General features: G+C 48.5%; 1 protein-coding gene across 1 annotated transcript in view; it reads right to left on the bottom strand.

Annotated features, from left to right (window-relative positions):
- HCK (HCK proto-oncogene, Src family tyrosine kinase) overlaps positions 1–8,921 on the bottom strand; it is a 40,392-nt gene extending 31,471 nt beyond the window's left edge. Inside the window, exon 1 of the mRNA XM_008525252.2 lies at positions 7,862–8,921. The gene's annotated coding sequence lies outside the window, so the exon portion shown is untranslated. The remainder of the gene's footprint in view (positions 1–7,861) is intronic.
- Positions 8,922–21,481: the final 12,560 nt, after the last annotated feature.

Below are 21,481 nucleotides of genomic sequence, written 5' to 3'. Positions count from 1 at the left end.
CAACCTCTCTCTCAGCCTCAGTTTCTCCAAATAGGAAGTGAGATGTCAGATGAGAAGTTCTCTGAAGGGGACAGCTGTAGTTCTTTCCTGTGTAGCATCTGCTCCCCCTTCCTTTGACGACAGGTTTCCTTAGGGAACCATCTCTCCTGCGTTCCCAATTCATGGATTGGGGCAGACCTGACTTCAACCCCTGGCTATGGGGGTGGGTCCGTGATCAAGGCTGGCCCATCAGAGAGGCAGTAATAGAATCAGAGATGAGCATTTGACTCAATCCAGGCCAGTGAGAGTCATCCGTTGGCCTTTGGCTGGAAAAGAGGCTTGCAGTTGCAAAGCAGAGCCAAGAAATGGAGAAATACAGGTTCCCAAGCCCTTAGATCCAGCCCTGCCTGAAGCGGATGGGCTCATGGACTTTCCAATGACCTCCCTCTCCTGCCTGAGCCAGTTGGAGTTGGATTTCGGCCCTCTTAAACCTCGAAGAGTCCTGCCCAGTGCGGAGGGAATTCTCACGAGGGATTGCAATTCATGCTCAAGTGTAAATGGTTTACGACAAAGACTTCCTTGACAGCAGGTTTTGATAGAAGAGAAGTAAAGAGGGGAGTAGAGCCAGTAGAGTAGATGAAGGTGTGTGGACTGTAGGCCCCAAGAAGCTGATGGCCCTGAAGCCACACCTAGAAAGTGCCTGGCATGTATTAGACCCTCCATCTACGTTTGTGGAGTGAACATACTGTGTTCAACCCTCTACAGGCCTGACCATACTTGGCTGAAGTCAGCGAGACCAGAATTAGGAACCTACTATTCAGCTGATGAAATGGAGGGCCACGGCAGAGAGGGTCCCCAGGTGACGGTCAGTGGCAGGGAGAATGAAACCCCACTCTCCTGACTCTCCTTCTCAGAGGCTGCAGTGGGGGAGGAGGGAGAGGGAGGGGGATGAGGAACCCAAACAGGAAGTTTAGGGAGGCAGACCGCCGGGGGGCCCAGGGCTCAGGACTGTTTGGTTAGAGGAACTCTCCCTTCTCGGGACAGCTCAGCCATGGGGTGGGGGAACAGCCTCCCGAGCAGGGCCCAATTCCCCATGGAGTTTCCAGGGCTGCAGAGCCCCACAGCTCCTTCTCTTTGGGCTCCCTGTCTTCTGAAGGAACCACCCAAACCCCCAAGAGGCTCTAGCCCCTAACAGATATTTGGGGGTCACCTCTGACTCCTCATCTCTCCCCTTTCTGACCCTCAGCTTCTTTCTGCTCAAAGAACTCACAACTTCGACTTTGCAAACAGGAGGGGTTGGAGAGACCCTCGTTATGCAGTGGGAGCAGCAGCCCCAGAAAGGGCAAGCCTTGTGCCCTGGTTTACACGATAGCGACAGCCTGAAGAGGAACTCGGGCTGGTCATTCGCCTGACTTGGCCAGAGGCTTGGTTCTGAGACGCACGTGTTCCAGCTACTTGTTCCAAACGTACTAAATTCTTAGCATGTTCAATGTGAGCCTCAGGCCACCTGGTCAGCTCCAGAATTCAGGGGCAACTGTGAACCACCTTAGAATAATCTTACCTCTAAGGTAGGCAAGGGGCAGGGAAGTTTGGAAAATATAGGCTGGGATTTGAAGTTAGAAAAAGCCAAGTTTGGATCCCCATTCTGCCTCTTACAGATAAAAGAGCCTTTTAAAACATGTCGGGTCACGTTCCTCCTCTGCTCAAAACCTCCTAGGGTTCCCGTCTCACTTGGAATAAAAGCCCAAGTCCCCTCAGGGGCTGGCAAGGCCCCGTGATCCAGGCTCCCCTCAGTCCTGTCTCCCTCGAGCCCTCCCTGATTTTTCTATTCCAGCCACTAGCCTCTTGCTATTCCTCACTCACCAACCATGCTTCCACCTCAGGGCCATTGCACATGCTGCTTTCTGGAATGTTCTTCACCTAGAAAGCCTCTTTCACTTCTCCCAGATCTCTTTGCAGATCTCGCTTTCTCAGAGAGGTCTTCCCTCATCACCCTGGCTAAGATAGGAACCCCGCCCCCGACTCCCGTCACTTTCTAGCCCTTTCCCAGCTGTATTCCTCACAGCTTTAGCCACTACCTAACGTGGTAGCCATGAGAACGGGTCCCTCAGATCTCCAACTGCAGAGAGCGGAACTGACCAATGGCCCCAGCTACTGTGCTTTGAAGTCCATCACCGTTGCCATGGCTGCTCCCAGCCAATGGCTGACCCGCGGGGACACTGAGGCAGGCCTGTGCCAGGGGCCCCTCTGATCGGTCACTTTGGCCAAGGCTCCTCGACAGCCTTGCCAAGGCTTCCTGAGAACTGCACTGCAGTCTAAGTCACCCCGCCTTCCCTTCCCTTCTTCTTCCCTTCCTTCCCTCCTCCCCTTCCTTCTTCACTTGGAGTCAAGCACGCCTTGCCATCTGATGCCTCTCCCTGCCTCCCCTCGCTTCTCCCACAGGCGTGCCCTCTCACAAATTTCTTGCACATTTAACCTCTCTGAGAATCTGCTCCTCCAGGCCCTGCACTAACTCACCTAGTGTATCACCTATGGATTTATCATTGTCTTCCCGTAGGATGTAAGACACACAAGGGTAAGGATGGTTTTGTATGCGGCTGCAGCCCCGTGTGTGAAACTAGCACACAGTAGGTGCTCAATAAACTCTTGCATAATTGAATGACATCCCTCTAGCTTCCTGGGTGCCCCAGTTTCCCCATCTAAACAGGAGCTACGCGTGTGTGTTTAAGCTGCGCAGGGCTGTGTCTGTTCGTCTCTGCTTGTAGAGGAGCAGTCTTCCCTTGACTGGCACTGAGTTGCCCCCTTCAGACCGGAAGTGGTGGCCAGTTCGCCCCAGGGGCAACTCTTCACTCTCACTTCCAGTCATGCTCCAAGGTCAGCTGCCCCCAGTGTGTCCTCCACCAATGGAAACCTCAGCAGCGCGAGCTCTGACCCTTTTACTGTTGACAGCTCTTTTAGAGTTGACAGAGCCCCAGTTTCTTTTCTGCTTTGGAGGGTATGCGTTTTGTTTTTTAAATTACATTTCATCACCTAGTAAAACAGTACATTGTCCTTGTTAACAATAAAAACATTGCAGATCAAAAAAGGTATCCTTGGATTCACAGTCCCTCGTCGGCCATCCCTTCGTCCCTCCAGGCAGCCCCTGCGTCTGCATTCACAGACGCTCCTGTTGAAGCAGAGGCCGGCGGTGCCCGGCCCCATCACTCCACCCTTCGCCATTGCAGAACACGCTCACTGGATTTCCAACTGCCGGCATCTGCACCTCTTTGCCCGAGAGATTTCTCTGTGGCCAGTGGTGCCTGCTCTGCCCATGAGCTTGGCAAGCGTGAGTGCTAGAGAAATACCATCCCCCCGGGAGCAGCCTCAACCAATGAGTGACAGGAACAGGTGGATAAATATCCCAGTTCCCTCACCTCTGGAGAGAGGCTCCCAGAGATCCCTGTGGGACTGAGCTCCAGGAGCCCTGAGTGGTGACCGGCTGGCTCACAGACCTCTGCTTGCTGTCTTCTCTTCTCTGGCTCACTTCCCTACCCCCCTCCCTGGGTTCTCTGGGGTCAGCTCCCAAAGAAACTAAATAGTCAATGCATTTGAAATCTTTTCCAGGGTCTGTTTCTGGGGAAACTCAAGTTAAGACCTACATACCCATACAAAATACGGGGCATCATTTTGTGTGTGTTAACATCAAAGATATTGTACTGCACGAATTGTGAGGTACTGGCTGTCTTAGTCCCACTTTTAGATGAGGAAACTGACACTCAGAGAGTAAAGGAATTTGTCCAATGCACCACAGCTTGTTTGAGGCGGCATTAGCGCTCGCTCTGTCCACTATTCCTCATATCTCCGGCAGAGGTGAGGGATGATCTCCTATTCTCTCGGCTGCATCTTTGTCTCCTGGGCCAAAGGACTCCAGGTGGATGGTGGGAGCTCGGGCAGGTATCTTAGGGCAGAATTAGGAATGCAAGCCCCAGTGCAGGGCCATCCAGAGGGCACAGAGACAGAGTGCAACACATGTGGCCACAGACACTGGCCAAGAACAAGGGTCATTTACATTCGAGTAAGGGTTTCTTCTGCATCATTACCATGGCTCTGAAGGTACACTAAAACTCCCAGTCCTGGGCTGGGGGAAATTGGAGAAACAGGGTGGGGATCAAAGTGCTGTAGGGGTTTGTTTAGAAAGACAGAGGCTAAGAGAGATTGTATTTCTACCTTGCTGTGTGACTTTGGGAAAGTTACTTAGTCTCTCTGGGCCTGATATTCCTTTTCTAGAAAAAGGGAAGCCTTGTCATGGTTGGAGGGCAGGGCTTGAAAACTCAAATGGCTATAGGGGCCCACAGGGTCATCCGCATGAGGAAAGTGGCCCTGGCAAGTGTACTGCCAACTGGACAGCTCAGGTGCAGTCCACAGGGCAGCCCCTTTTCAGCTTCAGCAATGCTGCCATGAGTGAACAGCAGAGGAGCATGGGAGACGGAGGTTCTTGTCCCAGGGCTGCCAACTCTTCCAATTTTTCAAGAGAAGACAAAAATCCAGATTTATGTGAGCTCTCTTGAGTTTAAGCGTTATCAACTAGTCAAAAAGAATCACTGTGAGGGGTCAACTGGAAAACACCCGTGTGCAGAAATATTTCAGGCAAGGGAGGGGAGAGGTTGTTCAACATTTGTACATCCAATATTTTTGAGGCCCTACTATGTGCCAGGTGCCGGGTGTTAGAAACACATTGGTTTACAAGACAGATACGTCTGTGCCTTCCCAGGACTTACTTCCAGAAGAGTTTAAAGGCCAAGTCCCGGCCGGTCCCCGGGTACAGACACCCTTCTACTTACTCTCTGGGGTGAGGACTCCCAGAGAGCAGCGGGGTTGGGGTGGGGTAAAGAGTCACGCTTCCCACACCCGCGAGGATGGCTATAACAACAATACTTTTTAGGAAAGGAAAAGAGCAAGTGTTGGTGAGGATGTGGAGAAATTGGAACCCTTGTCTGTTGCTGATGGGAATGTAAAATGGTGAGAAACAGTTTGGCCATTCCTCAAAAAGTTCAATGGAATTACTATAGACCCCAGCAATGCCACTCCAAGGGAACTGAAAGCAGGTACTCAAATGCATACGTGTCCACACCTGTTCGCGGCAGCCCTCTTCACAATAGTCAGAGGATGGAAACAACCCAAATTTCCATAGACGGACAGATGGCTAAACAAATTGTGGTATGGTATAGCCATACAATAAAACGTTATTCAGCCATAAAAAGGAATGAAATACTGACACTCGCTATGATGTGGGATGAACCTTGAAAACATATGTTGAGTGAAAGAAGTTAGACACGAAAGATCACATATGGTATGACTCCATTTATATGAAATGTCCAGAATAAATTAATCCGTGGATACGAAAAGCAGACCGGTGGTTGCCGAGGGCTGGGGGCGGGGAATAGGAGTCTTTTTTTCCTTTAGGGGTGATGAAAATGTTTTGGAACTACGTAAGGGTGGCAGTGACAAAACCTTGTGAATGTACTAAATGTCACTGAACCCTTTAAAAGGGTTGATTTTATACTGCCATGTGAATTTAACCTCAAAGAATATTTTTAAATATTGTCAACCCCATAAAAGTGCTTTGCTAGAATGGTTAAACAAACTACGGTGCATCCAAACAGTGGAATACTGTGTGGCCATAAAAACTCAAGGATGTTTTAAATCGCACAGAAAAACGCTTACAATGGAATGCTCAGTGAATAAGTAGGATAAAAATTGTACATGCAGCATTTTACTAAGCATATTAAATTAAAAAATGCACAGAAAAGAAGACGATATAAAAAATAAGCTAAAAGGTTTGTTATTCAGTTTTTTCATTGTTTGAGTACCTACTAAGTGTCAGGCCCAGCGAAGGCGGCAGATGATCTTTGCCCTCTTGCAGTGGAGAACCTAAGACCTGGGATGGTGGCCCTGAGTCTAGAGAGAGCTGGGTGGGGGGATCAGCAGAAGCAGACTCTTCTTTATTCTCTGGCCCAGACTCCCTGGGTAACCCTCCCACACCTCAGTCCTCCTCCTACACAAAACACCAGGGTCACAGGGGCCCCCTCTGGAGAGCCATCCAGCCTCTTGGCGTTTTCCCCAAGAAACACCTACACATGTGCCCAAGGCCACACAGCAGAGGGTCCTAGCCGTACCGCTTGTTGTAGTGAACACCTGGAACAGCCTGATGTCCATCAACAGGGGAATGAGAAATAAGGTGGGGTGGCCGCTTGCTGGAACAGTCCACAGCAGTTAGAAGAAATGAGCCAGACCTCTGTTTCTCACCCTGGGCTGGATCCTGACAACTTAGCGACAGGAAGGCAGAAAAAAAGGAAATTGCAGAAGAATCTCTCAGTTAAAGATCTCTGTGGATCTTTAAAATAGAGAAAACAATACTATGTATTGTTTAGGCCTCCATACAAATGCAATAAACTAATAAAGGCCCAGACTGGGAGGACTCTGGTTCCTGACGCTGCCTGTGGGGAGGGAGAGACACGGGACAGAAGGAACACAAGGTGGGGAGGCTTCAACTTTATCTGTTACTTCTGGTAATTTTATTTTTTAAAAATCTGAAGCAAACATGATAAAACATTCACATTTGTTAATTCTAGATGGTGGGTTCCTGGAATATTTAGTTTATTATTCTCTTCACTTTTCTGTGTTTTAACCCCCAGCCTCCAAAAAGGATAGTGAAGAGAAAGCCGGGGGTAAGGGAACTGACATCCACTGAGGTCTTTCTCCGGGCTGGACAGAGGTCACACCAGTGGTTCTCAGGGTGTGGCCCCTGGACCAGCAGCATCAGCACCATTTGGGAATGCAAATTCTCGGGGTCTCGTGCCAGACCTGCTGAATCAGAAACTCTGGGGTCAGGGTTTTAAATCTGTTTTCACAAGCCTTCCAGGTGATTCTGATGGACTGCTGCAGTTTGGGAACCTCTGGGCTAGACCGTAACACCTATGACCATAGCTAACAAGTGTTAAGCTTGTAAATGTCAGGCGGCGCTCTAAGGGCTTTCCTTCAGTAACTCCATCTAACCTTCAGAACAACCCTGTGAGGGAGCCGTTATTACTATTATCCCCATCCTACAGTTGTGGAAACCAGGCACAGAAGAGCCAGATCCCCTGCCCAAGGTCCTACAGGCAGGTTGCTCCCAGAAGCCGCCTTCCTGAACCACTTCTCTAAATTCTCTCTCAGGGACAGCAGCTCACTGCAGCCTTGGAGGAAAGAATTAATAGCCCCATTTGATAGATGCGGAAACTGGAATTCAGAGAGGGAGAGTGACTTGCCCAAGGTCTCACAGAAAGCCGTGGGGCAGATATCCTGTGGTCTGTCCGTGAGGTTTTGGGGTTTGACCTAGACCTGCTGGGGATCCGGGCCTAGCAGGGGTGGAGGGGGCGCAGCGAGGGCACCCAGCTGCAACCCCGCCTGGGTGTGGCTCGCACGTCACGCCTCCGGCCAGCTGCCCCCTTCCCCACGACCCGCTGCCAACCCGCTGTGACCGGTGACCCACCCCCACCAAGAACCGTAAGGGCCTTCCCCTCCCGGGCGCCGTGAAGCCCCATCCCTTCCTTCTGTTTTTTTTTTTTCTTTCTTTCTTTTGCAGAAGGGGAACCTGGAGGGCCCAGAGAAGTGGCGGCTCAGAGCGTCAAGTCACACCCTCCGGCTTTCTCAGGTTCCCAGCCGGCCGGTCTGCCTCTCATCTGGGCACCTTCCCCGCCACCCCCGATCGGGCCCCTCATCCCACCGCTTGTCCGCTGCTCCGCCGACGGTCGCTTCTCCCCTCCCTGCCCGCGCTGCACCCCAGCCAGCCCTGCCCACCACCCGGCTCCCTCAGGCCGAGCTCACCGGCCGGTGTCCCCCCTTTTCCGCCCGCGACACTCACCTGGGTGCCCGCTCCTCCTCCTGCGGGCAGCCCGGATCCTCGCAGCTCGAGCGCCCCCCCAGCTCAGCAGCCCCCGGGGGCCCGGGGAGTCCGTCCCGGAGAAAGATGGACTGACTTTCGAGAAAAAGAGGCTGGGGCTTCCGTGTCGCGTCTTCTCGGGCGCCTCTCGCCCTGACCTGGCCGGGTCCCCTCCACTCGCCTCAAGGCCTCGGCGGGGCGCCGGGGCTGGAACCAGGGACGCGGTGGCGCCCACGGGTCTTCTGGGCGCCTTAGCCTTGTCCCGAGCGATGCTAACCCCGCCTCAAGTGTCCTAACCCCGCCTCCGACGGTTCTAACCCCACCCCAGGGATCATAACCTCCTTCCCCACCTCCCAGGATCCTAAGCCCGCTGGCTAAGGACTTTTTTTTTTAGCCCTGCCCTCGAGGATGCTAACCCCATCCCTGAAAGGTAATAACCTCGTCCCCTAGAGGTCCTAACCCCGTCTCCTCCTCCAAATATCCCAACCCCTCCCCTAATATATTCTAATCCCGCCTCCCAACGCCCTAAAAGATTCTGGGCCCCCAAAGATTCTAAACCCCACCCCCAGGGATCTAACCTGCCTGCCCTCCGAGAACCCCGAGATCTCTTGGGTCTCCTGCTCCCAAAATCCTAATTCTGCCTCAAAGGATTTTGAATGCCACGTCTGAAGGCATTTTAACCTGGCCCACCGCCTGCTTCTAAGCCTGCCTCCAAGGATTCTAAGCCGGCGGACGGAGGAATCCTAACGCTCCGTTCCAGCCCTCAAGACCTATAGCCCTAACCCAAGCCTGCTGATCCCGCTCGTGGGTGATGACAACCCTGTTCCCAAAGGATTTTAATCCGCCCCCCAGGGTGCTAATTCCGCCCACCCAAAGACTCCAAACCTACCCTCCGGGGGTTCTAACCCCACCCTCGTCACACTCACAGGGTTCTGAACGCCCCCCAAGCCTCCCGATGTGTTTCCGCCGCCGTTCCAACCCCCTCCTTCCAGCCAGCCCCTCCCCCGCGCCGGGTCCCAGGCCTTCGGGCCCTTCTGTGGTCAGCGGTTTCCGCTCCACAGGCCCCTCGCTATTCAAACGCCATGCAAAGTCCCTCGCCCGCGGGAACCGCCTTGGCTCATTACCGGCCGGTTCCGGGCAGCTCAGAGGGCTTGGAAAGCTGAGTGGGCAGGAAGTCGGGCTGGAGGGCTGCTGGAGGCCCCAGATGAAAGAGATGTGCCCAGGGCCACGCAAGGGCAGAGCAGTCTACTCCTGGGAAGGAGAGGGACTGTCACCCTAAATTCTGCCAAACACACCCCCAAAATGTACAGGAATCCCCCTGCATCTCCGTATTCCCACTGCTACAAGCCAGTTCAGGCCACTGTCATCTCATCCGTTCATTCATTCGGCAGCAGCGTCCTGGGCTCTCACTGCCAGGGCTTCCCAACCTTAGCACAGTTGACATTTGGGCCCCATAATTCTTTGTTGCAGAGAGCTGTCCTGTGCACGCTGGGATGATGAACAGCCTTCCTGGACTCCATCCACTAGATGCCAGTAGCAACCCCCTTCCCCAGGTATGACAACCAAAAATGTCTCCAAACACGACCAGATGTTCCCTGTGGGGGATGGGGGGTGGGACAGACCCATGAATGAGAAAGATAATGACCCTGCTCTTATGTTTTGGTATATGAGCTTAAATACATGTATGCACTTAAAAAATAGGTAGTGTTTACTTGTATGTCTAATGTACTTGAATGGTACTTGTTTGATTTTGTGCTTTTTTCCCCACTCCATCGTGGTTATTGCTATCTATCTAGCCATGTTGCTGAAGGTCATTGTCTACAACCTCCACAGTTTACTTATCCATTTCCCTGGTCACTGACTCCTAGACTGCACACCACTTCACACTACCATATCCCCTTATGGACGTGAGTGAGAAATTTATAAAGAGTTGCTTTGCCAAGAGTGACAGACGTGGGCAGAATGGCTGCCCCAATTCCTCTCCCGCCATTTCCCCATATCTCGGCCAACCCTTGGTATCACCCACTGGTCTTAATTTGAGTTCTTGAGAAGCAGACCCTAATCACAGATTCAAATGAAAGCAGGTTATCCGGGAGACGCAGACAACACGGGTGGGGCAGTGGGTGAACGAGACAGGGAGGGGAAGGAAGCCAATGAAGAGAGCATTATCAAGCAAGTTGCAGCTGTGAATTCCTGGAGCTCAATCCTTCTGGGCAGGGACCTCTGGAGACAGTGTACTCTGCCCACTTCAGAGGTATCCAATCTGAGGGATGAGGGAGCTGGGGCATTTATACATCAACTCCTGTCAGACATTGGATGAGGGATGGTCCCTGGGGGTATTCATCTGCCAGCACTTCTGGGCTGCCCCATGCATGCCCCAGCCACCAAAGAGAGCCTCCAGTAAGAGAGATGCAGGTTCTGGGGACATGAGAGGGTCATCGCAGGCATCAGCTACATCTTTTTCCACAAGTTTGCCATTCTGATGGCAAAGGGCCGCAGATGGCTGAAACGTTCTGTTAACAGCCAATGTCCCCCCAGTTTTTTTTTTTGGCTAAAAAAAAGTCGTACTGCAATAAAAATCCCTGTACATGTTCCCAAAGCTCCTATCAACTTTATTGTGGCCTGATTTTACAAATAAAATGCACCGTTATAAATATTCAGCTTGGTGAGTTTTGGCAAATGTATATACCTGTGTAACCACCATCCTCATCAAAATATAGGACATTTCTATCACTCTGAAAAGTTCCCTTACACTCTACTGCAGTCAACTTGCCCACCATTGCCTTAGGTGACTGCTGATTGGCTTTCTGTCATTATAGATTAGCTTTGTCTTTTCTAGACTTTCACATAAATGCAATCATACAGTATGTTTCTTTTATGTCTGTCTTCTTTTAGTCACCTATTGTTTTTGAGATTTTCCGTGTTGTTACATGTTCCAGTCTTTTGTTCCTTTTCACTGCTGAATAGTATTCCATAGCATAGATGTACCACTATTTGTTTATCCATTTACTTGTTGAGGGACATTTGGGTTGTTTCCAGTTTTTGGCCGTATGAATAAAGCTGCTATGAACATTCATATACAAGTCTTTGTGTGGACATGTTTTTCATTTCTCTTGGGTAAGTACTTAGGAGTGGAATTGCTGGGTCCTGTAGTAAGTGTATGTCTACCTTTATAATACACTGCTAAAGTGGTGTTCAAAGTGATTATACCATTTTGCATTCCCATCAGCGATGTGTGGTTTCCAGTTTCTCCACATCCTTGCCTTTTTCTTTTTAATTAGGAAAAGAATTTCCCATCTAATGCATATTAGCATCAACGAACATTTATACAATTACAGATTTTATACTAAAACACTGCCTTACTACTATCTGGGGTGGCAAACATGTTGTCTCTTCATTCAGTCATTGTCTTGGGGAATGTAGCTGACCACAGGGAGTGGTGCTAAATGCTGTGTCTTTGGACTCAGACTAGAGCTCAACCCCCTGCACTGCCATGCATCAGCTGAGTGACCTACACAAATCGTCACCTCTCTGAGCCTCAGCTTCCTCATCTAAGTGAGAATAATAATAGTATTCATCTCAGTGAGCCACCGCGAGACTCAGCTAACATCCTATCTCCCAGGGTGACAAGGATTACAAGAAAAATAAAGCAGGGCCAGGGGAGAGGTGTCAAGGAGGGGAGGGGAAGTAATGGTGAGACTTGAGATAGAGTGGTCAGGGAAGGGCTCTCTGAAGAGGGGGCGTGTGAGCAGAGACCCGCTGAACTGAGGACTGAGTGACCTGATAATCTGGGGGAAGTGTGGTCCAAGCCGAAGGAATAGTAACAGCAAAGGTCCTGAGACCACATTTGGAGGCCCATGTACAAGGAGGCCAGTGTAGCTGGAACAGAGCGGGTGCAGGAGAGAGGGATGGAGATGATGTTGGAGAGGTAGTGGGGCCAGATTGTGAGGCCATGAATGTCTTGGTATTGATATTATATTTTAATTGACACAAGATGGCAGCTCTGGGAGAGTTCTGAGCAAGGGAGTAAGCCACACTGGGTTGTTTTAATGGGATCTCTCTGGCTGTTGGGTGGAGAATGGCTTGGAGGGGCAGAGGGAAGCAGAGAGCCCAGTGTGCAGGCTGAGGCAGTCATCCAAGGGCAAGATGATAGTGGCGGAGGCCAGGGTGGTGACAATTGACAATCGTAGGAGCTCAGAGAGAGAAAAGATCAGAATGCCTGAGACTTCACGGATATGTACAAGGAGAGTCATTGAAGCTCTGCTTTTACTAGAAAAAGACTGGAAATAACCTCAATGTCCATCATTTGGGGACTGAGAAAATAAATAATAGTACATTAATGGAATACCAAGCAGTTGTCAAAAAGAATAAAGATGTATAAAAACTAATTGTATTTCTATACACTAGCAATGAATAATCTGAAAATAAAATTAAGAAAACAATTTCATTTACAATATCACCAAGAAGAATAAAACACTTGGGAATACATTTAACAAAACAAGTGCAAGATACTCTGAAAACTGAAAAACATTCTTTTTTTTTTTTTTTTTTAAAGATTGGCACCTGAGCTGACATCTGTTGCCAATCTTGTTTTTTTTTCTTTTCTTCTTCTTCTCCTCCCCAAAGCCCCCCAGTACGTAGTTGTATATTCTAGTTGTGAGTGCCTCTGGTTGTGCTGTGTGGGACGCCTCCTCAGCCTGGCCTGATGAGCAGTGCGATGTCCGCACCCAGATCCGAAACTTGTGAAACTCTGGGCAGCCGAAGTGGAGCCTGCAAACTTAACCACTCGGCCACGGGGCCGGCCCCTGAAAAACATTCTTGAAAGTAACTTAAGAAGAGCTAAATAGTCATTTCATGGGATGGGGAGACATCCCTTCATGGATTGGAAGACTTACTATGAGAGGACAATACTCCCCACGTTGATCAACATAATCCCTACCAAACCCCCAGATGTCTTTCTTTTTTTTTTTGTAAAAACAGACAAGCTCATCCTAAAATTCATATGGAAATGCAAGGAACCCAGAACAGCCAAAATAATCTTAAAAAGGTAAAACAAAGTTGGAGGACTCATATTTCCCAATTTCAAACCTTGCTACAGGGGCCGGCCCTGTGGCTGAATGGTTAAGTTCATATGTTCTGCTTTGGTGGCCCAGGGTTTCGCCGGTTTGGATCCTGGGCACGGACATGGAACCACTCATCAGGCCACGATGAGGCGGCGTCCCACACAGCAGAGCCAGAGGGACCTACAACCAGAATATACAACTATGTACTGGGGCGCTTTGGGGAGAAGAAGAAGAAGAAAAAGAAAGAAGATTGGCAACAGATGTTAACTCAAGAGCCAACCTTTAAAAGAAAAACAAAACAAAATTTATTTCAAATCTTCAATATTCAAGAAGGTGTGGTACTGGCATGAAGATAAAAATATAGATCACTGGAACAGAATTGCGAGTCCAGAAATAAAGCCTCATATTTATGGCCAATTGATTTTCAAATAAGGCTGCCAAGACAATTAAATGTGGGAAAAAATAATGTTGTCAATAAATGGTGCTGGAACAACTAGATAATCCCAAAATAATCAAGTTGAGCCCCTACTTCACATCCTCCACAAAAATTAACTCAAAACGGATCATAGACCTAAACGCATGAACTAAAACTATTAAACTCTTAGAAGTAAATCTTCCTGCTTTGGGCTAGGCAAAGCCTTCTTAGGTGTGACACAAGGGACAAAAGAAAAATGATGAAACTGGACTTGATCAGAACTAAAAACTTGTCCTGCAAATGACACAATCAAGAAAATGAAAAGACAGTCCACAGATGAGAGAAGATATTTGCGAATGACAGTTTTGATAAGGGACTGGTATCCTGAATATAGAAGTCACACTTAAGAATAAAAAGTCAACATAATCAAAAAGCGGGCAAAAGATCTAAATAGACGTTTCTCCCAAGAAGCTATAAAAATAGCTAATAAGCACATGAAAAGAAGCTTAATATCATTAGCTATTAGGGAAATACAAAGTAAAGCCGCAATGAGATGCTACTTCACATCCATTACCATGGCTGCAATCAGAAAGACAGATAATCACAAGCGTTGATGAGAAGATGAAGAAATGAGCACCCTCATATATTGCTGGTAGGGTTGTAAAGCGGTACAGCCCCTTTGGGAAACAGTGTGGCAATTCCTCAAAAGCTTAAACATGGAGTTACCATATGACCCAGCGACCTCATTCCTAGGGAAACGCACCCAAGATAATCGAAAATGTATGTCTACACAAAAATTTGTCTATGAAATTTTCATAGCAGCAATATTCACAATGGCCAAAAAGTGGAAACAGCTCCAGTGTCCATCAATGGATGAATAAAATGTGGTCTATCCATACAATGGAATATTATTGGCAATAAAGAGGTATGAAGTACTGACACCTGCTACAACATGGAGGAACTTTGAAAATACAAATGAAAGAAGTCAGTCACAAAAGACCACGTATTATATGATTCCGTTTACATGAAATATCCAAAATAGGCAAATCTATAGAAACGAAAGTAGAGTAGCGGTTACCTGTGGCTGGGGTTGGGAAGAAATAGGAGTGACTGCTAATGGGTATGGGGTTTTTTGGGGGGAGGAGGGTAATGAAAATGTCCTAAAATTGATTGTGGTAGTTGTTGCACAACACTGTGAATATACTAAAAATCACTGAATTCTACATTTTAAAAGGAGGAACGTATGCTATGTGAATTATAACTCAATAAAAATGTTTTTTAAAAAAGAATGAGGAAACTCCTTATGTATTAATAGAAAACGAGTGGGTGAGGGGCGGGGAGAAGGCGCCTGACGGCTTCTATGGCATTTTACGTGTGCGAATTTGCCAGCACAGGCCTGGGCTGAGGCCCGCTGGTTTCCTCCAGCGAGGGGAACTGTGCAGCTGGGGGTCAGAGGAGGGAGGGAGACGCTGGTCCTAGTATACCCTTGTACTCTTGAATTTTGAACCACTTGAATATATTAACCATTCAAAAATAAAATAAAGTCAATTAGAAAAATCAGAGACTTCGTGGACAAAATAGAACTGAGGCTGGGCAGGATTATTCTACAGGATGAAAAGAGTCAAGAAAGGTTCTGGGTGTGCACTTGACAGTGCGTCCGTGATGGAGGAAGGATGGAAGCAAAGGCATTGAGGCTGAACTGACTGCCCCTCACTAGCTGTGACTTGTTTTCTCATCTGCCAAGCGGAATGATAAGAGCACCTACCTCACCAGGTCATTGAATTATGGCATACAAAGCTCTTATTATTGTGCCCTCACTGACGTCGTCTCATTTAATCTCTTTGAGATAGGGATGATTATAAATGGATGGCTCAGAGAGATAAAGACACTTGCCCAAGGTCACGCAGCCAGCAAGCAGCAGAGCTGGGATTCAAGCCCAGGTCTGTGAGCCTCCAGTGGACCTCCAAAGGCTTGTCACTACACAAACTCAGTGAGTGTGCCCTGGAGATTGAGGACTGGGGAGAGAGCTGCTGATTGGAGTACAGGGCACAGGGCTCAGGCCTCGGGGGAGAGCAGGAGCTAGGGAACAATGCAGCCTTCACTTTACAGTGGGTCAGAGGGCAGCTCTTTCAAACATATATTTTCCTATTTCTAGGGGCATTTGAATTTCATATTTCAAATTCTTTGGGACCACTGCTGATCATTCTACATTCAAAACAGGATGGGGAATGGGGAAGAGAGCCACATCTTTATTTCAGGGCTCGGATATTTCCCCTTTTATTTGCAAAGTAGCCAATGTTCATTTCACAGCTACACCCTTCCAGGCAGGAGGTCACGGCTGCCCTCAATCTCCAAGGGAGGCAAATGAAAATCTGAGAAGACTAGCCCCTGCGAAACTCCCAACAGCCCTTAGCAGGCCCTTGACCGCTCTTCCTAAAAAGCTCCTCCATCTTCCACCTTCTCCAGCACCCCTCCCCCCGCCTTATTTTTCACCGGAGAACTTGCCACCACCGGGCACTGGAGTACATATTTACATGTTAATCTGTTTATTGTCTGTCTCTTCTACTTTTTTGCAAGTTCCATGCAGGTACTAGTCACATGCCAATTTTACAGACAAAGAAACTGAACTTACTTTATGAACAGCCAGTGAATGATAATGCTGGCATCCGAACCCTTCATTCCTTGATTAATTCTATTAAAATTTAATAAGGGCTTACTATGTGCCTCTCTGCCAGGGGCGGGGAGCACAAAAAGGGACAAGATAGTCTTGGCCCTCAAGCAATGTCCAATCCAATTAGGGAGACAACAACCTAGATCAATAACATAGATACAGAAAGGAAAACGCTGTGGTAGAGAAAGAGAGGCCCATGATGTTGTCAGACCAAGTAGGAGGGACACTGATTCAGCCTGGGGTCCATCAAGGAGGACTTCTTGGAGGAGGAGATGGGTTGAGGCTTAAAGGATGCTAGTAGAAGATCACAGCAAAGGGTCTTCCGGACAGAAGGGGCACCCTGACAAAGGCTTGAGGGAGGAACAGCCCTCAAGGCTGTTTGAGGAACCTCAGACCTTCTGTGTTGTTGGTGCCTGAAGCCCTAGGCATAGACAGGTAGCTGATGAGGCTGGAGGTGGCAGCAGCAGCAGCAGCAGCAGCAGATAAGGAGATGGGGCTTTCTCGTGTGGGTAACCAGGGAGACTGGCCTATGGGTGTCTTGTAAGTTTACCTATGCCAGGTACCATCCTAGAGGCAGCTGACCTCCCGCTCAATGGTGTGGTGGGACTGGGCAGGCGTGGAAGTGCTGGGGGTGCCCTTAAGTTGTTTTTCTGCTTCCAGCTGCGTGGCTACCTCCAGCTGACGGGTCCCCCCTGGGGGGTGGGGAACGGTTCGGTTTCACAACCCCCCTTTCGTTCCCCAGTGTCCCCAGAGGCCGAGAAAAGAGGAAGCGCTTAGCGGACTTCCTCCTGGGTCCGGGTGCGCAGAGCCCGGGCCGGCCCAGGCGAGGAGGGGTGGGCGGGGCAGAGCGGGACCGGCCCGCCCTCCCGCACTCTGCCAGGAAAAAGGGCCCCAGTTCCCGCCCGGCCCCGGGTCAGCGGTGGCCACGAGCCTGCAGGGTGCGCCCAGGCCTGGGAGCTAGGAGAATGGGGTCGAGTCTCAGCAATTCTGACTCGCTGCGTGTTCCTGAGCAAGACGTCTCTGAGCCTGGCATCCTGAATGCGAGGCACACCCTTACTCAGCACTTTAAAGCTGAGGCGATGTGCATCAATTAACACGGAGAGATCCCCAAGACATACTTGCGGACTAGCATAGAGGGTACACTCATTTCAAAAAATAACATGGTTTTGTATTTACCTATATATGTATGTAAATGCATCGAGGGAGGTCCAGAAACTACGGAGCGGACAAGAACAGAGGGGACCACTGAAGAAGAAGGGAATCTGGGAGAAAGAGATGGTGACTTTTTCTCTATTTTTTTTTAAACTGTAAACTATTTGTTTTTACTTGTGTAATTAAAACAATAATAATAAATGAGAGGATTGGTATATATAGTTATTAAGGGTCTTTTTTCACCAACCATTTTATTCTGAAAATTCCCATGGCACAATTGAAAGACTTTTACAACAGAACGCCTGTGCTTACCGCCTTTGTTCTACCATTAACGTTACACTTGCTTTCTCACGTCTGTCTGTGTCTCTCTGTCTAGTGGTCCATCAAGTCATCTTTAAAAATGTATATCAAAGTAAATTACTGCAGCACACGTATTATTAACTAGAGTTCAGTGTTTGTTTACAGTATTTTTTTTTTTTAAAGATTTTATTTTTTCCTTTTTCTCCCCAAAGCCCCCTGGTACATAGTTGTGTATTCTTCGTTGTGGGTTCTTCTAGTTGTGGCATGTGGGATGCTGCCTCAGCGTGGTCTGATGAGCAGTGCCATGTCCGCGCCCAGGATTCGAACTAACGAAACACTGGGCCGCCTGCAGCAGAGCGCGCGAACTTAACCACTCGGCCACGGGGCCAGCCCCTGTTTACAGTATTTTTAATATAAAATTTACATACAACTAAGTACACAAGATTAAATGTTCATTTGCTGAAGTTTTACAAATTCATTTTATATATATATATGTAATATGTAACTTCAACCTCATTAGGATATACATTTCTATCACTCCAGAAATTTCCCTCTTGTGCTACAGTGTATTTTAATTGCCAATATTCTATGAGTCAGCATTCAACACAGGGCCAGGTGTATAGTAAGTGCTCAATAAATATTAGCTGAAGGAACAAATGAGTCTAGGAATGAATGTGCACACGACCTGCTCCCTTAAGGGCAGGACCATGTCTTTTTCTCTTGCATCCCCCACAGAACTGACGCACAGTAAAGGCTTAATAAAGACTTACTGATTGTATTAGTTATATACTGCAGTGTAACAAACAAGATCAGCAGCTTGAAACATGATAAACAGTTGTTACCGCACACCGTTTCTGTGCGCCGGGAATCTAGGAGCAGCTGAGCTCAGCGGTTCGGGCTCCCGGTCTCTCACAAGGTGCGGTCAAGGTCAGCCTGGTCTGCACTCATCTGCGGCACTGACTGGGGCTGTGGGGCCCATTTCTAAGACGATTTACTCACACGGCTGTTGGCAGCAGGCCCCGGTTCCTCATCATGTGAACCTGTCCACAGGGCTGCGTGAGTGAGCTCACGACAGGGGGGCTGGCTTCCCCCCAAGTGGGCGATCCAGGGGGGCAAGGTGAAGCGTCACTCTGGTTACACAGCTCATCCCTATTCCCTGTGGGAAGGGTCTACACACAAGCATGAATGCTCCTTGGGGACAGCAGACAAGACCAGTTGGGGTCTTCTTGGAGAAGGTGGTCATCATGAATATGTACTCAAACTTTCTGAGCTGGGTTCTGTGTTGGGCTAAAGGAGTGCAGGAATGAGTCAGAACCAGCCCTCCTCCTTCCTCTCAGAAGACGTGTGTGTGTGTGTGTGTGTGTGTGTGTGTTGGGGGTTGGGGTGGGGAGGCCAGACAGACGTGAAAACAGATGGTGTTACAGAGTACAATAAATATCACAACAGTGGTTTAAAAAAAATTGCTTTTCTGTAATTCATATTCATAGCACAACATGTAAGACACATCATGAAAGTGTCCTTCCCTCCTTATTCTACAGCCATACACTCCTCCAGCTCAGAGGCAACAACTGTAACCTGTTTTGTATATCCTTCCAGAACGATTCCATCCATATACCCCCCCCCCCACCCTCTTTAAACAGAAAGACAGCACTCTCCAAAGTGCATTCTGCACCTTACTTTTTTTCCCCACTTACTCTGTATCTTGGAGACAATTCTATATCAGCACATAGAAAGCTTACCTTGTTCTTATTTACGGCTGCATGGTATTCTATTGTCTGCATGAGCCACAGTTTATCTAACCAGTCCTCTATCACTGAACAGCTGGTGTATTGCTAATCTCTTGTTACTAGAAACAACACTGCAATAATTTTCCTTGTACGTTCATCGTTTCGACTTGCATGAGTATAAATGTAGCAGAAATTTCTGGCAGTGGAATTATTGCATCAAAGGGTCAGTGCATTTAAAATATTTGTAGATATTGCTAAATAGGGTTTATACCAACTTACCCTCCCCCCAAAATGTGTGAATGCCTGTTTCCTCACACCTACACCCACACGGTACGTTACTGAACTTCCCAAACTTTGCCAATCTAGTACTTGAAAAAAGTGGTTTCTCAATGTAGTGTTAATTTGCATTTCTCTTATTCTGAGTGAGGTTGAACATCTTGATACATGTTTCAGAGCCATTTGTATTTGCTTTTCTGTGAACTGTAGAGATAATTTGCCTATTTTTCTATTGGGCTGTGGGTCTTTATTATTTATTTGAATGTCCTCTTTATACATCAAGAGCACTATCCTTTTGCATGACAAACGTCGAAAACAATTTTTGTAAACTAGTTGCTTTCAGACAGAAATGAGAAGTTTCTGCAAGTCGCATCATTTTCTGCACATCACTGCAAGGCTGCCAAGGGCTAAGGGAGCAGTTGTGCCGTGGAGAGTTCTAGAAGGCGATGGTTGTGGGGGGGTGCGGGAGGTGATGTGGACAAGGAGGCAGTTGTTAGCTCTTGCACTAGGTGGAAAGGGCTGTCACAGAAAACAGTGAAGTCCCCATCACAGGAAATGGGGCAAGACAGGTTGGCCTGGCTCTAAGACCCTTTGTCCATCATCTGAAATGTGTGAGGATAGACAGGTCCAGAATGGGAGGACACACCAAGAGGGCTATCAATTTTTGATCATTTAGGCCTGATTGGGTGGTTACTGCATCTGGAAGCTCCAAATAGCATTATTTTATAGTAATATAAACACCCTAGAATGTAAATCCATGAGGCCAGGTTCAAGTGCTGAATAAATAGTTGTGGAATGTATGAATGAATGAATGAATGAATGAATGAGTCTAATCAAAAGATGATTCGAGAGGCTGCTGTTTCTGAGCCAGCAGGGAGCCTTCTTCCCCTCCCTCTCCCTTGGAAGCCGCCCTCCTCTCTTCTCTCCTCTGACCCCCTCTGAGTCAGGTCTTAGCATCTCTCGTCTGGTCCATGCCCCAGGCTCCTGCCCCATTGCCCCAGTGCCCAGGCCCTCCTGACTCTCCAGTCAACCCTCCTCTCCAAAGAGCCAGATTCACTTCAAGAAGACGCAAGCCCATGAGGTTGCTCCCCATTGCCTACACTTCCTAGCCTTCCCTTTGAGGCCCTTCTCAATCTGACCCTTCTCTGGTCTCCTCTCCTGCAAGCCCTGCTCACCTGACACCCCATGTTCCTCCAGCAATACTAACGGTCATGTTCATTGAGTACTTACCATATGTACTTTTATGTGGATTATCTTGTTTAAGCCTCACAACAATCTATGAGATCTATCAGGGTGATGCTGTCATTATCCTCATTTTAAAGATGAGGAAACCAAGACCCAGAGACATTTAGGGGCTTACTCAAGGTCACCCAACCAGCAGATGACAGAGTTGGGATTCAAAACTCACTTAGTCTGACCCCAGGGCTGGAGTGCCTAACCACGGCACTAGAGCTAACTGGTTACCAGTCTTGGAGAGTGCCATGCCTGCCTTTGCTCACGCTGGCCTCGCCTGGAGGGCTCTCTCTTCTATTGTTTACCCACCAAAAATCTTGCTCATCCCTCAGGGTCTCACTCATACATCACCTCCTCTGCGAAGCCTTTTCTGGCTTCCGCAGAAAGAGCTGGTTTCTCATCCTTTCATTTTACAATTAACAACTTTGTGCTGTGGTAATTTGGGGACCTGTCTTCCCTATCAGGCTGGGAGTCCCCTGGGGGGCAGGAGTTGTTCTATGTCATCCTCTAGCGTCTGGCGCAGAGTGGGTGCTCTCTAAATGATGGCGATTGAGTGACAGTGGCCCCAGGACTCCTCCCCAACACAGTTGTGAAGGATTGCTGGGTGTCTCCAGTTGGAAACTGGGAGGGAGTGGGAGGTTGGAGGGCCCCCAAATTGGAGGGGCTTCTGTGTGAAGGGGCAGCTGAAGACATTTTCACTAACTTCACCAGTTGTCCATGTGTTGGGACTGCCCTCAGGGGATCCAGGCGGTAGGGAAGTTTCAT

Source organism: Equus przewalskii, chromosome 21, assembly GCF_037783145.1.
Source record: "Equus przewalskii isolate Varuska chromosome 21, EquPr2, whole genome shotgun sequence".
In the NCBI taxonomy this organism is placed as follows: Eukaryota; Metazoa; Chordata; class Mammalia; order Perissodactyla; family Equidae; genus Equus; species Equus przewalskii.
Note: the sequence above shows the minus strand (reverse complement) of the source record. Positions and strands in the feature narration are given on the sequence as shown.